Raw genomic sequence first — 13,669 nt, forward strand, 5'->3', positions numbered from 1 at the left:
GCACATTGATGACCGTGAAGTTATGTGTGACACATTAATGCCCGTGAAGTTATGTGTGACACATTAATGCCCGTGAAGTTATGTGTGACACATTGATGACCGTGAAGTTATGTGTGACACATTAATGCCCGTGAAGTTATGTGTGACACATTGATGACCGTGAAGTTATGTGTGACACATTGATGACCGTGAAGTTATGTGTGACACATTAATGCCCGTGAAGTTATGTGTGACACATTAATGCCCGTGAAGTTATGTGTGACACAGTAATGACAGTGAAGTTATGTGTGACACATTAATGCCCGTGAAGTTATGTGTGGCACATTGATGACCGTGAAGTTATGTGTGACACATTAATGCCCGTGAAGTTATGTGTGACACATTAATGACAGTGAAGTTATGTGTGACACATTGATGACCGTGAAGTTATGTGTGACACATTAATGCCCGTTGAAGTTATGTGTGACACATTGATGACCGTGAAGTTATGTGTGACACATTGATGACCGTGAAGTTATGTGTGACACATTAATGCCCGTGAAGTTATGTGTGGCATATTAATGCCCGTGAAGTTATGTGTGGCACATTAATGCCCGTGAAGTTATGTGTGACACATTAATGCCCGTGAAGTTATGTGTGGCATATTAATGCCCGTGAAGTTATGTGTGGCACATTAATGCCGTTGAAGTTATGTGTGACACATTAATGCCGTTGAAGTTATGTGTGACACATTAATGCTCGTGAAGTTATGTGTGGCACATTAATGCCCGTGAAGTTATGTGTGACACAGTAATGCCGTTGAAGTTATGTGTGGCACATTAATGCTCGTGAAGTTATGTGTGACACATTAATGCCCGTGAAGTTATGTGTGACACATTAATGCCCGTGAAGTTATGTGTGACACAGTAATGCCGTTGAAGTTATGTGTGACACATTAATGCTCGTGAAGTTATGTGTGACACATTAATGACAGTGAAGTTACGTGTGACACATTAATGCCCGTGAACTTATGTGTGACACATTAATGCCCGTGAAGTTATGTGTGACACATTAATGACAGTGAAGTTATGTGTGACACATTAATGCCCGTGAAGTTATGTGTGGCACAACTATGCCCGTGAAGTTATGTGTGACACATTAATGCCCGTGAAGATATGTGTGGCATATTAATGCCCGTGAAGTTATGTGTGGCACAACTATGCCCGTGAAGTTACGTGTGACACATTAATGCCCGTGAAGATAAAATGCTTGAACTCATCTTTTCGCTTATGCGGTCATATGGCAGTGTAATTCATTGCTAAAAAATGGTGTAATTATATTACATTGTCTCTGTTAAGGTACAGTTCATCACATTGTATTTTAACAATAATTAGTTGCCAGGAATATTTTACTATCATTTGTAAGCAGTGGTGTGGACGTTATCATATTTAGACGCTTTGTAATCATGTGTGGTCGGGTGTTCGAACAGCATGGAATAATCCTGCATGTTATGCATCTTTCGGGACCTAGGTGGACTATGTATGTGCCGTTATCGTTTCACATTACAGATCCGTAACGATCCGGGTTAGAATTGATATTCAGCAACCAATAGCTGCCGTAACTTGTGTCTAACGGGATTAGGTGGTCAGACTGGTTGACTTGGTTGAAACATGTCATTGTATTCCAATTACAACAGTCGATGCTCATGATGTCAATCACTGGAAAACCAACATCGTCATAAAAAAGTAATGCACAGAGAGAAAACGAATGTAGATAGTATTCTTGCTGGTATTTCCTCGATGATAGTCTGTAACTAACAGTTGTTAATTCTAATCCTATAAATGGTTGGGAATTCATGCATGACTAGAGAGCAAACCCTTCCCGTACATCAGATTTATCACAATGGCATGCCAGGAACAAATGTGAACAGACGGAGCATTAATCACGTATCATTCCGATAGAAACCGTTGATAAAGACCGTTTGTAATTAACTGTTGCACTCATCAAGTGAATTTCATTACATTTAATTGTATTCTTTGGTTTCCTATCATTCTCTTAAATCCATTGTATTGGCAGTTGTGTACGTTTTACGTAATGCAAAGCTTTTTCATGATTACACAAAGTATTTTAACCAAAACCGATAACACGATCAACAATGGGCATGTTATTAACTGGAAAATGAATCTGATGTTATAATTGTTTAACTGTCAAGTGATCGGATCAAATTGTTGTTTCACTATAGAATTCGCGTTACATAATTTGGAATATCTATTAACTTGTTTATCTGATCGATACATATTTAAATACCCTCTGATTCTAAATCTGCCTACAGATGACTTAATGCTTGTCAACCCTGATGTTCACGATAAAAACACTTGAAATGAGATTAAACAAAATTTTAATGTATCCTTTCGTTTACCCATTACATTCTGTGGAAGTAAGTGCACGATCGAATAAATGTATTCAAAAGATATGAAAAAGCGATGGTTCGTTATAACAAAATCGCCATGACATTATGTACCTTATGCGACTTCACAGCTTTTAAGCATTCGTTATTTGGCAACAATATATGCCTGTTGGCATATCTGTTTTTGTAATGCTTTATTGTCGATGATCGTTTAAGAGTGGCGTCAAGACAATAGAAGACGCTGGCGTCAGAGAAAATAAACAGTCTCAATTATACACCGAAGCACATTGTATTGGGGGCTAAAGATAAAACAGTGGTTAAAAGAATGGAATTGTTCACTGCTAATTAGTGATGACATCAGGTGTACGAGAACCAGGTTTTACTTAGAATGTCCTCCCTGGTATTGCCCATGATTATGTTACCCATCTTGAATAACAGGGAGAAAAGTAAATAGGGCAGTTGGTCCATCGTGTGTCTAGGGCGCTATAGATTTCGTCTCAGCATGATTCAGTGTCCTTCGTGGAATACGATGGCAATGGGACTCAGGAGGTATTTGACGGGGCAGTTAGGATGTGAGCCAGAAGATAACTTGGGGGTGAGACAGCAGGTGTACAGGGAGGTGAGTCAGGAGGGGAATCTGGAGGTGAGGCAGGGTGGGAATCAAACTACGAATCAAAATGCGAATGGATCAAGGGCAATCTGAAGGGGAATCGGGTGGGGAGTCAGGAAGTGGATCAAGAGTGAATCAGGAGGGGAGTCAGCAGAGGATCAGGAGGTTAGTCAGCAGGGGATCAGGAGGGGAGTCAGAAGAGGATCAGGAGGTTAGTCAGCAGGGGATCAGGAGGGGAGTCAGAAGAGGATCAGGAGGTTAGTCAGCAGGGGATCAGGAGGGGAGTCAGAAGAGGATCAGGAGGTTAGTCAGCAGGGGATCAGGAGGGGAGTCAGAAGAGGATCAGGAGGTTAGTCAGCAGAGGGATCAGGAGGAGGTTAGTCAGAAGAGGATCAGGAGGTTAGTCAGCAGGGGATCAGGAGGGGAGTCAGAAGAGGATCAGGAGGTTAGTCAGCAGGGGATCAGGAGGGGAGTCAGAAGAGGATCAGGAGGTTAGTCAGCAGAGGATCAGGAGGTTAGTCAGCAGGGGATCAGGAGGTTAGTCAGCAGGGGATCAGGAGGGGAGTCAGAAGAGGACCGGGAGGTTAGTCAGCAGGGGATCAGGAGGTTAGTCAGCAGAGGATCAGGAGGCTAGTCAGCAGAGGATCAGGAGGTTAGTCAGAAGGGAGTCAGGAAGTGGATCAAGAGTGAATCAGGAGGGAATCTGTGATGAATGAGGAGGAAGCAGTCAGGCGCTGAGAGAGGAACTGACTCACTAAGATAAACTATAAGATGTATCCTTGACCGTAAGGTGCAAGAGAGTGGTTTAATTAATAAAATATCAGCCATTTCTCAAAATACCATTGTCATCTTACACCATAAACAGTTCAGTCGATGTATATACGCTTTCTACATCCTCGTGTCTTTGAACAAACGTAAACATGAACAGTTTGCGAGACAGCTGGTTAAAAGGCTCGATATTTAAATTAAGAACAATATCTCTGACACAAATGAATAACGCTGAACGTGACAGTTTCGCAGCAAACACGCTGTGGCAGAGATAACATCCAGGCACGTGTTGTCACAGGTTCAACAGTATCGCATGACAATTCACATGGCAACTTACATTACATCAATGTCAATTTATATGACATACCCACTGTTCGCAATTTCAGTCTGTACTGAAAGACAAATTGTCACTTCACATCGAAAACTGGATGTAAATCATTGGGAAGGTAGCTCATTCAAAGTGCTTATGTAGATCAACATTAGATCTGATAATGAAGACTGACGGAAGATGCTGGCTATTTATATCAATTAAATGGTTTGGGTGATTTATGCTTTTGATCACTTCTCTTGCCTTGAAAAAACGCGATATGACAAGTATGATTAAATGTCAGTGGTTTCAGGCGCTGTATGGTATTGTGTCAGTTCAATGCTCTCTACTTTCTCTTCATCAGATATTGCAGTGATGTACTGAAGTCGTATGGCGAATGACAGGGAATCACTTTCTACCACAATATGTCAGACTGACAGTGGATTGCTGTGAAACAGTTCCTCTCTTAACTATACACGGATCACCATCTGAAAGTTTCATCCTTAAATTAGCGTCACACAAGTGTTGTGATCTATATATTGATTAACAAAATCATGTTTGGAGATTAAACAGTATGGGTGACCATTCTGGACTCTCCTTGTTGACAACAAAAGGTGAGGTGAGGTGAAATGGGGTTTAACGTCGCACCTAAGACTATTTGGCCATATGACGACGTGCATGCGTGTGTATGTGTGGCTGCTTGTACTAGCCCAGACTTAAGCTGGTTTTATAGTGCTTACTGAGATACCACGCCGCAGTTAAGCTTGAATACCAGCTCAGACACATTATACAGACTCCGAGCCGACCAGTCCTTGCTGTACCAGGCAGGGACCAGCAAGTACCTTTTTCTAACGTCTTTTGGTATGACGCGGCGGGGAATCGAACTCGCGTCCTCTCGCCTTCCGGGCGGACGCTCTAACCACTACACCACGGAGGCGGCAAAAAGAATAGCAATCTGGTTTCATTGATTATACAACGACTTTGTGCAACACAAGCTAATGTTGCGATAGTTAAAAACGCGAAACTTGATTTATAAAGGTGTAGTAAGATTTTGACAGCATGATTAGCCCTAACACCTGCCTTAAAGGAAGGGGGGTGGGGTAGCCTGGTGGTTAAAGCGTTCGCTCGTCACGCCGAACACCCGGGTTCGATTCTTCACCTGGGTACAATGTGTGAAGCCCATTTTTGGTGTCCCCCGCCGTGATATTGCTGGAATATGGTTAAAAGCGGCGTAAAACTGAACTCACTCACTCACTTAAAGAAAGATTTCGTGATTAGTATGTATAACTGATACAAACTGTCCTCAGCGTATTTACAGGGGGCAAGATTCTTTTTGGATGAAAATGGTTCACCAGCGATTTAGACTAGCATCATTTATGTCATTGCATTGTTTGTTGCAGAAATAACGAGTGTCAAAATATAAGTGATTTCGAGTAATGGCATTTATAGTTGTCATGTATAACCATCTACTTATAAATAATTGCATCACATCAATGTAGACTTGCAATCGTTATGTATTTGTTAAGAAGAAAAGCAGCCCATGTTTGTCGTAAGATTCGCAAGCAAGATCGGGTGGTCAGACTCGATGACTTGTTAACACTATGTCATGTCGTCGTATCCCAGTTGCCTAGACCAATGTTCACGATGATCGAGACTCGTTTATATACAGACCGCAGTCATGATGGCTGGAACATTGCTGAGCTCTGCGTTCAACAGCATGCTAAAGGAACATCCGTGCTCCAGGAAGCTTTCTTGATGGAAAAGGGCTGTTGCAAAATACTTTCTCGTTGAGGTAACGAACATTTGCCACTGATTGGAACAAGTTGTATCAGGAAAGGCTTGCCCGAAAGATCAGACATTTTGCGCTGTCAGGAAAAAATATGGATCTCTATACACACAATAAAGGTGGTAGGCTAGCAGTTGCCTTCGCTCTTCCCCGCATGGATAGAATGTGTTTGCCCATTCCTGAGGCCCCGGAATCATACCGAATATTGTCAAAGGCGACACAAAACCATTCTCTTCCATTCACTTTAAGGTTAACTGGCTATGCTGTTCTCACAGTTACCGTCTCTATCTGATATCTATATAACTATAAACTTGATTTTCTTCAATCCGGTAAAGGGTTATAATTAATCTTCAGCTAACCCATGCTTGGAGGGGGATTAACGGGTTAGGGAGGTCAGACTCGCCGACTTGACTGACACATGCCATCGTATCCCAACTGATAAAAGATAAAAGAAATTTGTCAACCCAAATTGTGATAAGGGGCGACAAACACGATACGGCTTTTAAGGCTCACCTCAGCTGATGCATCGATATATTAAAGAAGCTCTTGGTGTTAGGGGCGGTGGGGTAGCCCAGTGATTAAAGTGTTTGCTCGTCACGCCGAAGTCTCGGTTCTATTTCCCACATGGGTACAATGTGGGAAGGCCATTTCTGGTGTCACCTGTCGTTATATTGCTGGAATATTACTCAAAGCGGCGTAAACCTCAATTCACTCACTCATGCTGTTGGAAAATCTGTAACATCCTCTGTAATCTCTCCATTTTAAGTAGATTAAATCATTGTTAAATGTTGAATATTATGTTACTTCTATTAATCATATGGCAATAAGAAGAAATATATGTTTACTTAGATTATGTGCACTTCCGGCCATTAGAGTGCAGTAACTGCATGAAGAATCATCTGAAAAGGACATTCTATATTGATACCATGTCTGTCTAGCAGGCCTTTTCCCTGCAATTGTATATGTCTGTCATCTCTGCCCTTCTTTATCCGTCTCTGTCTCGCTGTGGGTGGGGGCCTATTGATTGGGGCGTTCGCTCGTTGCGCCGGGGACTGGGTTCGATTCTCCACGTGGGCACAGTGTCTATCCACCTGCTTTAATGCCCTGCTCTATGCGATTATCCCTCTAGATATCCGTCTAATTCATTTTCGAATGTTAATGTTTGTTTTACATAATCCATATTCATTCTTTGTTGTAAGTCTACATTAATGGAGCAAATATAGAAGTATATATATGTATAGAAGTGATTATCTGGTCCTGACCTCATTATTGACATGGCTGAGTGCGGCGTGAAACAACAAACCAACATCTTTGATACTTCATCGCTTGACGGAGCAGCATCTGAACCTTATAAATCGCGTAACCAATTTAACAGAAAAAATATTCTTTCATAACCCCAGCATTTTTATCTTGCTCCTCTCCCCATCGTTCATACACGCCAACAATCTTGTCACGTAGTTCATCAACCGAATATTGAACTTGTCAATAATTTATCTTCATTCCCACAAGTATGTTACGCCGACTCGGAACTGTAGAATTAACGATTTTTCTTTTTTACCGCCTGGATAGAATCAAATTACAAGACTAGAAATAGAGAGTTATGAAACTAAAATTTGACACCAGATTGGAGCAAATCAATATCAGTTCATGACTGACTTTTACTTCGGTTCAGACCTTTATTTGACTTCTTCGTGGGAACATGGCAGATATGATATTGTCAAAATGGAAAGCCAGGCCTTCTTTATCACTAATACTTTGGGATGCACATCATCTGAATTGATGCGGAAGGATGTGTTCCAATACATCTCCTCGCGAAATTGATAGGTGATCTGTAAATGACATCAGTTCATTTGCTCATCAAAATGTGGATTTGTTTCAGCCATAAGCACGCGTGATGATAATCAAGTTCCCGGACCAATTGCTTTCGCTGTATTGAGCAATCAAAGATATGGCCTCTGAACTGCCTCAGTGTATCATTTGGAATAAATGAGGATTTGTTGATCAAAGTAAATTGAGTCTTTCCATTATCAGAAGGAGAATGTTATGGGGGCCAGAGACGGTCTGGTCTACACGTTCGATGTTTATGTCTGATTTAATTGAGTTTCTTCTGATATGAAACCTCGATTATTGACCTACAAATGCCGCCTATCGTATTAACAGGCACTCTCTAACCAACCATGCACTGCTCTCACTTGCACCCGCTCGCAATAAAACTATTTTCGGCTTCTTCGTTTTATTTTCAGTTATGCTTATTCTCAAATTATCAAATAATCCGGAGTTCGAGACAAGATCGAAAATGTAGCAATACTCGATTTGACTGTAATAAGCAACAAACCGTAATCACAACATCCGCTGGTGTCTGAGAAAAGAAATGGTCTTACTGGTAGCCCAGGTAGGCATACCCTATCTGTGGACGCTTGGTACTTTTGTATTCATTCATTACATTGTTCACCTCGTTTCTTCCCAATATTGTAAGGCGACCAACGGGATCGGGTGGTCAGGCTCGCTAAGTTAGTTAACACATGTCATCGTATCCCAATTCCGTAGATTGATGCTCATTCTGTTGATCACTGGATTGTCTGGTCCAGATTCGATTATTTACAGACTGACGCCATATATCAGGAAGAGTGTGATAAAAACTCACTCACTCACTCACTTACTCTTCCTATATGTCAGACCGCCTCCGTGGTGTAGTGGTTAGAGCGTCCGCCCGGAGAGCGGAAGGTCGCGGGTTCGATCCCCGACCGCGTCATACCAAAAATACGTTAAAATATGGTACTTGTTGGTCCCTGCCTGGCGCTCGGCATTAATGGGTACAAGAAGAACTGGTCGGCTCGGAGTCAGTTTCATGTGTCTGGGTGGGGTATTCATGCTTTACTGCGGCATGGTATCTCAGTGAGCTAGCACTATAAAACCAGCTTCAGTCTGGGCTAGTACAAGCAGTCGCACATACACATACACACGCATGCACGTCGTCATGTGAGCGAAATATTCTCAAGAAAGACGTTAAACCCAATTTCACCTCACCTCCTATAAGTCAACTTTCCTTTCATGTCGAGCAATATTCTAACAGCTCCAGCCTTTTTGAGGTACAATCGAGTATGCTCATTTGACCATGATTTGAAAGAGAGTCATACCACTCTTTCTCATAGGTTGTTTGATCAAGGTTAAACATTCAAGGCCTCAGTAAAGCTTTCAAAACGTTGTATGGTAGACATGTGAAGGACATTTCACAATTTGATGCATCAGTGACAAACATTATGCCCGATGCAATTCCCTAATTTGACTTCACGTTCCCGGATTATTTCAGGTGAACAATTGACTGGACTTATGACGGGTGCCACCGGTGGGGCAGGATACGCTCACCTTTTCACGAACACCTGGTATGATCACTATTCCATACCCGTGAAGGCCAGGGCTAGAATGAACCTTCGGCAAACCATGCTTGTCGTAAGAGGCAGCAGCTAACAGGATCGGGTGGTCAGGTTAACTAGCTTGGTTAACACATGTCATCGGTTCCCTATTGCGCAGGTCGATGCTCATGCTGTTGATCACTGGTTTGTCTGGTCCAAACTCGATTATTTACAGACCGCCGCCATATAGCTGGAATATTGAAGAGTGCGGCGTAAAACTAGACTCACTCACTCACTATTTCATAGTGATGCATAAACACATGCTCTGTCATCGTATTAGTGACAATCTCTGGATTGTCTGGTCCAGACTCTATTATATATATTCCCTCATGTTGTCTTACTTAATCCCCATTACATGTATATAAGTCGGTTCATGTTTATATACTATACAGCGGTATAACAAGCTATACCGAAACGTCGCATCATAGTAAATAAATATAGTTGTTATCCATAAAGTATTATACTTTTCTATTATCCGTCAACATTCTAAAATGCCAATCAAACAGAACAGGTGAGAACCCGCGACCTTCCGCTCTCCGGGCGGACGCTCTAACCACTACGTCACGGAGGCGACCGAACAGAACAGACTCTATTTGTTTACAAACAACATCGTACAGCTGTAATACTGCTGAAACAAATACATGCTCGTGATATAGTCACTGTTGTACAATCGACTCTGCTTTTAGCAGAGATTTCTTGTGAATGTTGATAGGGTTTTGTTGCTTTGGAATCTCTCAGGGGATAATCGGGAATTGATATTTGGTTTGGGGTTTTTAGTTGTTGTTTTGGTTTTGGTTTGTTGGTTCTTTCGCTTGTGCATAAAAAGTGATCATGAAGATCGTGAGCTTTTTAGGTAGTGAGTGTACTGAAATATACAACTTGTTCTCGTTGCTATGGATATACTGATGACATTCAACTCTCACTCATGAATGCCATGTAGTTATTTAGTTGTGTGGGTACTACTACTAGTATATGATATTGGTCATACATTTAACCTGTGACGTGCTCACATCGAACAACCAAGGGGTGACTCATCAAAGTATGTAGACAACCTGACTCGAGACATCTAACTCTCACTCATGAATGACATGTAGTTATTTAGTTGTGTGGGTACTACTACTAGTATATGATATTGGTCATACATTTAACCTGTGACGTGCTCACATCGAAACAACCAAGGGGTGACTCATCAAAGTAAGTAGAGAACCTGACTCGAGACATCTTAATTAAAGTGTTTACATTTGTAACGACTGTCAGCATTCAGTAATCTCAACTGATGTAGGTGGGAAGGATACTGACATAATCAGCCGCTGAATCTTTCCGACGGGCTGTGTTCTTATGAATACACAATGCCATTGAGAAAGTGGTCAAATGTAACTTATAAACATACATAGATAGACAGATTTTATTGACGCAAGCCACATGTGCCTCTGGCCATACATACAATATAGATAATAGTTATGTCGGATGGTGAGGGTGGCATTATTGATAAGTTAAAAGTTGTTTCTTACACGGAATGCTTCATACACATATCTACCTAGAGAGCGTTGAGTATTAATATTCTCTGATGATAATAACTGTACACATTTATAAACTGAATAATGTTTACAGTAATATGTCTTTAAATGGATAGATCTTAGGTGAGTATACGATGGACACTTGAGTAAAAAGTGAAATTCATCTTCTATGTCATTAAGATTAAAGGTAGTACACATCCCTTCATCTCTTGGGATTTTATTAGTACCGTGTCTACCAGTTTCAATTAATAATGTATGAGATGATAATCTTAATTTACATAGTGCAGTTCTGTGGTTACAATTAAAAACCTTTAAAACTAAATACATTTCAAAGCCAAATTTGACCTTGAATTGTTTGGATAACATATAAGCAGTAGAATTCCTCATCAACTGGTATCAGTAAGTAATAAATTTATATTGTAGTCGTTGTTTTAATAAAGACATGAAAACTGGAACATTTACCTCTAAGGGCGACAGCCATGCATAATAAAAACCGTTGCTCATTAAGATATCTTTTACTTTAGAATACCAGCCAGATCTTTCATCTAAAATAGAAAACACTTGGAACCTCATATTGCAATTCTCTGATTGCAGAACCTTAAGCCAAAACTTAACCATCTGTAATTCACGCTGTATGCCAAGTGGGAATCTTCCGAGTTCACCGTACACTAATAAATTACTTGTACTACTTTTAACACTGAGAATAGTTTTACAAAATCTACGATGAACTCTTTCAATACATTCTGCCTCTTTCCATCCCCAAATTTCACAACCATAATGCAAAACAGGTACAACACAGTCATCAAATAATTCTAACGCTACTTTCACATTTATCTTATTGGTCCTGACTTCTTTGAGTAAAGCATTGCACGCCTTCAGGCCCTTATCCGATAATATGTTAATTGCTGGTGACAAGTTTCCATTAGATGTCTTTCAGTGGCATTTAGAAGTTGTACATAGATGTCCAAGATATTTTTATGGATTATACTTCTTTTTTATATCCCTCACAACGTTTCATAGTGACGACGTCATAGCCTCAACTGTCCGTTCACCTGATGAAGGGACCTGGAATGGACCCGAAACGCTGTGAGGGAAATGAAAAAGAAGTTTAATCCACAGAAATATCCTGGACAACTTTCCATTAGCTGACTGACTGACTTTTAGCAATATTCCAGCAATATCACGGCGGGGACACCAGAAATGGGCTTAACACATTGTGCCCATGTGGGGATTCGAACCCGGCCTTCGGCGTGACGAGCCAACGCTTTAACCACTAGGCTACCCCACCGCCCCAGTTTCCATTAGGTTTGTATAATAAACCTAAATAATTAAATTCAGCAACACTTTGAAGGGGTACATTACCATAATAGACAATCTGCTTTGATAAAATATATGACTTTTGAAAGTACTTAGCTTTGGTCTTATCGATATTTACAGATAAGCCCGAAATATTGCAATATTCTAATAAACTATTAAGTTGAGATCGTAAACCAGTTTCAGATTTACTCAAAAGAACCATATCATCTGCGAAAAGAAGTAAAAACAGCATTATATCGTGTATATCGATACCAGAAGTAACATTTTCCTGTAACTTTAATTCAAGATACCTGGGATTACACAGATTTTAATATTTTTGTTGGAGTCCCGTCCGGGAATCGAATATACACCATCAGAGACAGGCACCTGATCGCTATCACATAGTCAGCCGTCTAACCTGCTCAGCCACTGCAGCTTTCCAATTTCCACTTATCAGAGGGGAACACAAAGTCCGTGGTCTAGACTAAGAGTTGTCCGACTTTCATTGCCCTAAAAGCCGCGGTGGTTGAATGGGTTAGACGGCTGACTTTGTGTGCTGGCGATAAGGTTCCATGACTCCGTGGGTGTGGTCTATTCCTGAATTAAACTCAACCAAGAAAAATACAAGAATCTGTACTTCACTTGGAAAGTGTAATCTCAGATTTAACATGTGTTACATTGAACTGTGTTCTTGTTTTAAACCCTGGTTGACCTGAACGTTGTTGCGAAGACTAATATCTTTTAAAATTCCGTGTTTGGACAGAAAATATTGATTGATAGATGCGTTGTACCTCTACGAGGGATCGTTTATTATATTATACCATGGCGAATGTTTTATTCCCCTTTCTAAGAGGAGAGTGGGTGAGATTCGATAATGCTATTTTGTACGACAAAAACCGTCTAGGTTTGCCTTTAAACCCTACAGCACGGGTATGGTGCCAAACTTTGATCAATGATTATACCGAATGCACGGTTTGATTCAACGATCACAGCATCCTGCGCGTCTAGTGAAGGCAACTCTGCGCCTACAAGACGCCCCTGGAATCCCGTTCGTTCTTCAAGAAAATATAATGTGATACCCAAACAGTCAGACCAAAGATGGTATTCCCCCTGTCCTGTCCCTGCCTACTATGGTTAATGATATTCCTATTGGAAACAGTATTGCTTCCATAATCTGTGATTTACGTTTTCATAGCAACTAATCCCAAGGGCATGTGGATGCAAATACGATAAGACGTTATTCTATTTCGTCCCTTATCATTCAAAATAAAAATCACAGTGCTTCCTCCGCACAAACTGAACATTACCCAAATTAGTTTCGTTACATTTTGTTGTTATCAAATTTATTTCGTCACTTTTCATCGATGAAGGAAGGTCCCCCGCTACCGTCAGAGTGAATTACTTCTTAATGCTTCATATTACTCGGGAAAGATTTACAACGCCACAGACTGGTAATCTTGGAACTGATATATATCATGTGTTCGTGTTCCATCGGATATTATTGACGCTCCAGGCGACTGGAATTACTGGAAATGCAGGTTCTAAACAATATTTCTGAAACTCGTGTCTTCTGATGTTTCTTAAAT

This window comes from Haliotis rubra, unplaced genomic scaffold (genome assembly GCF_003918875.1).
Source record: "Haliotis rubra isolate DU_JTF1 unplaced genomic scaffold, ASM391887v1 Scf28, whole genome shotgun sequence".
NCBI lineage: Eukaryota > Metazoa > Mollusca > Gastropoda > Lepetellida > Haliotidae > Haliotis > Haliotis rubra.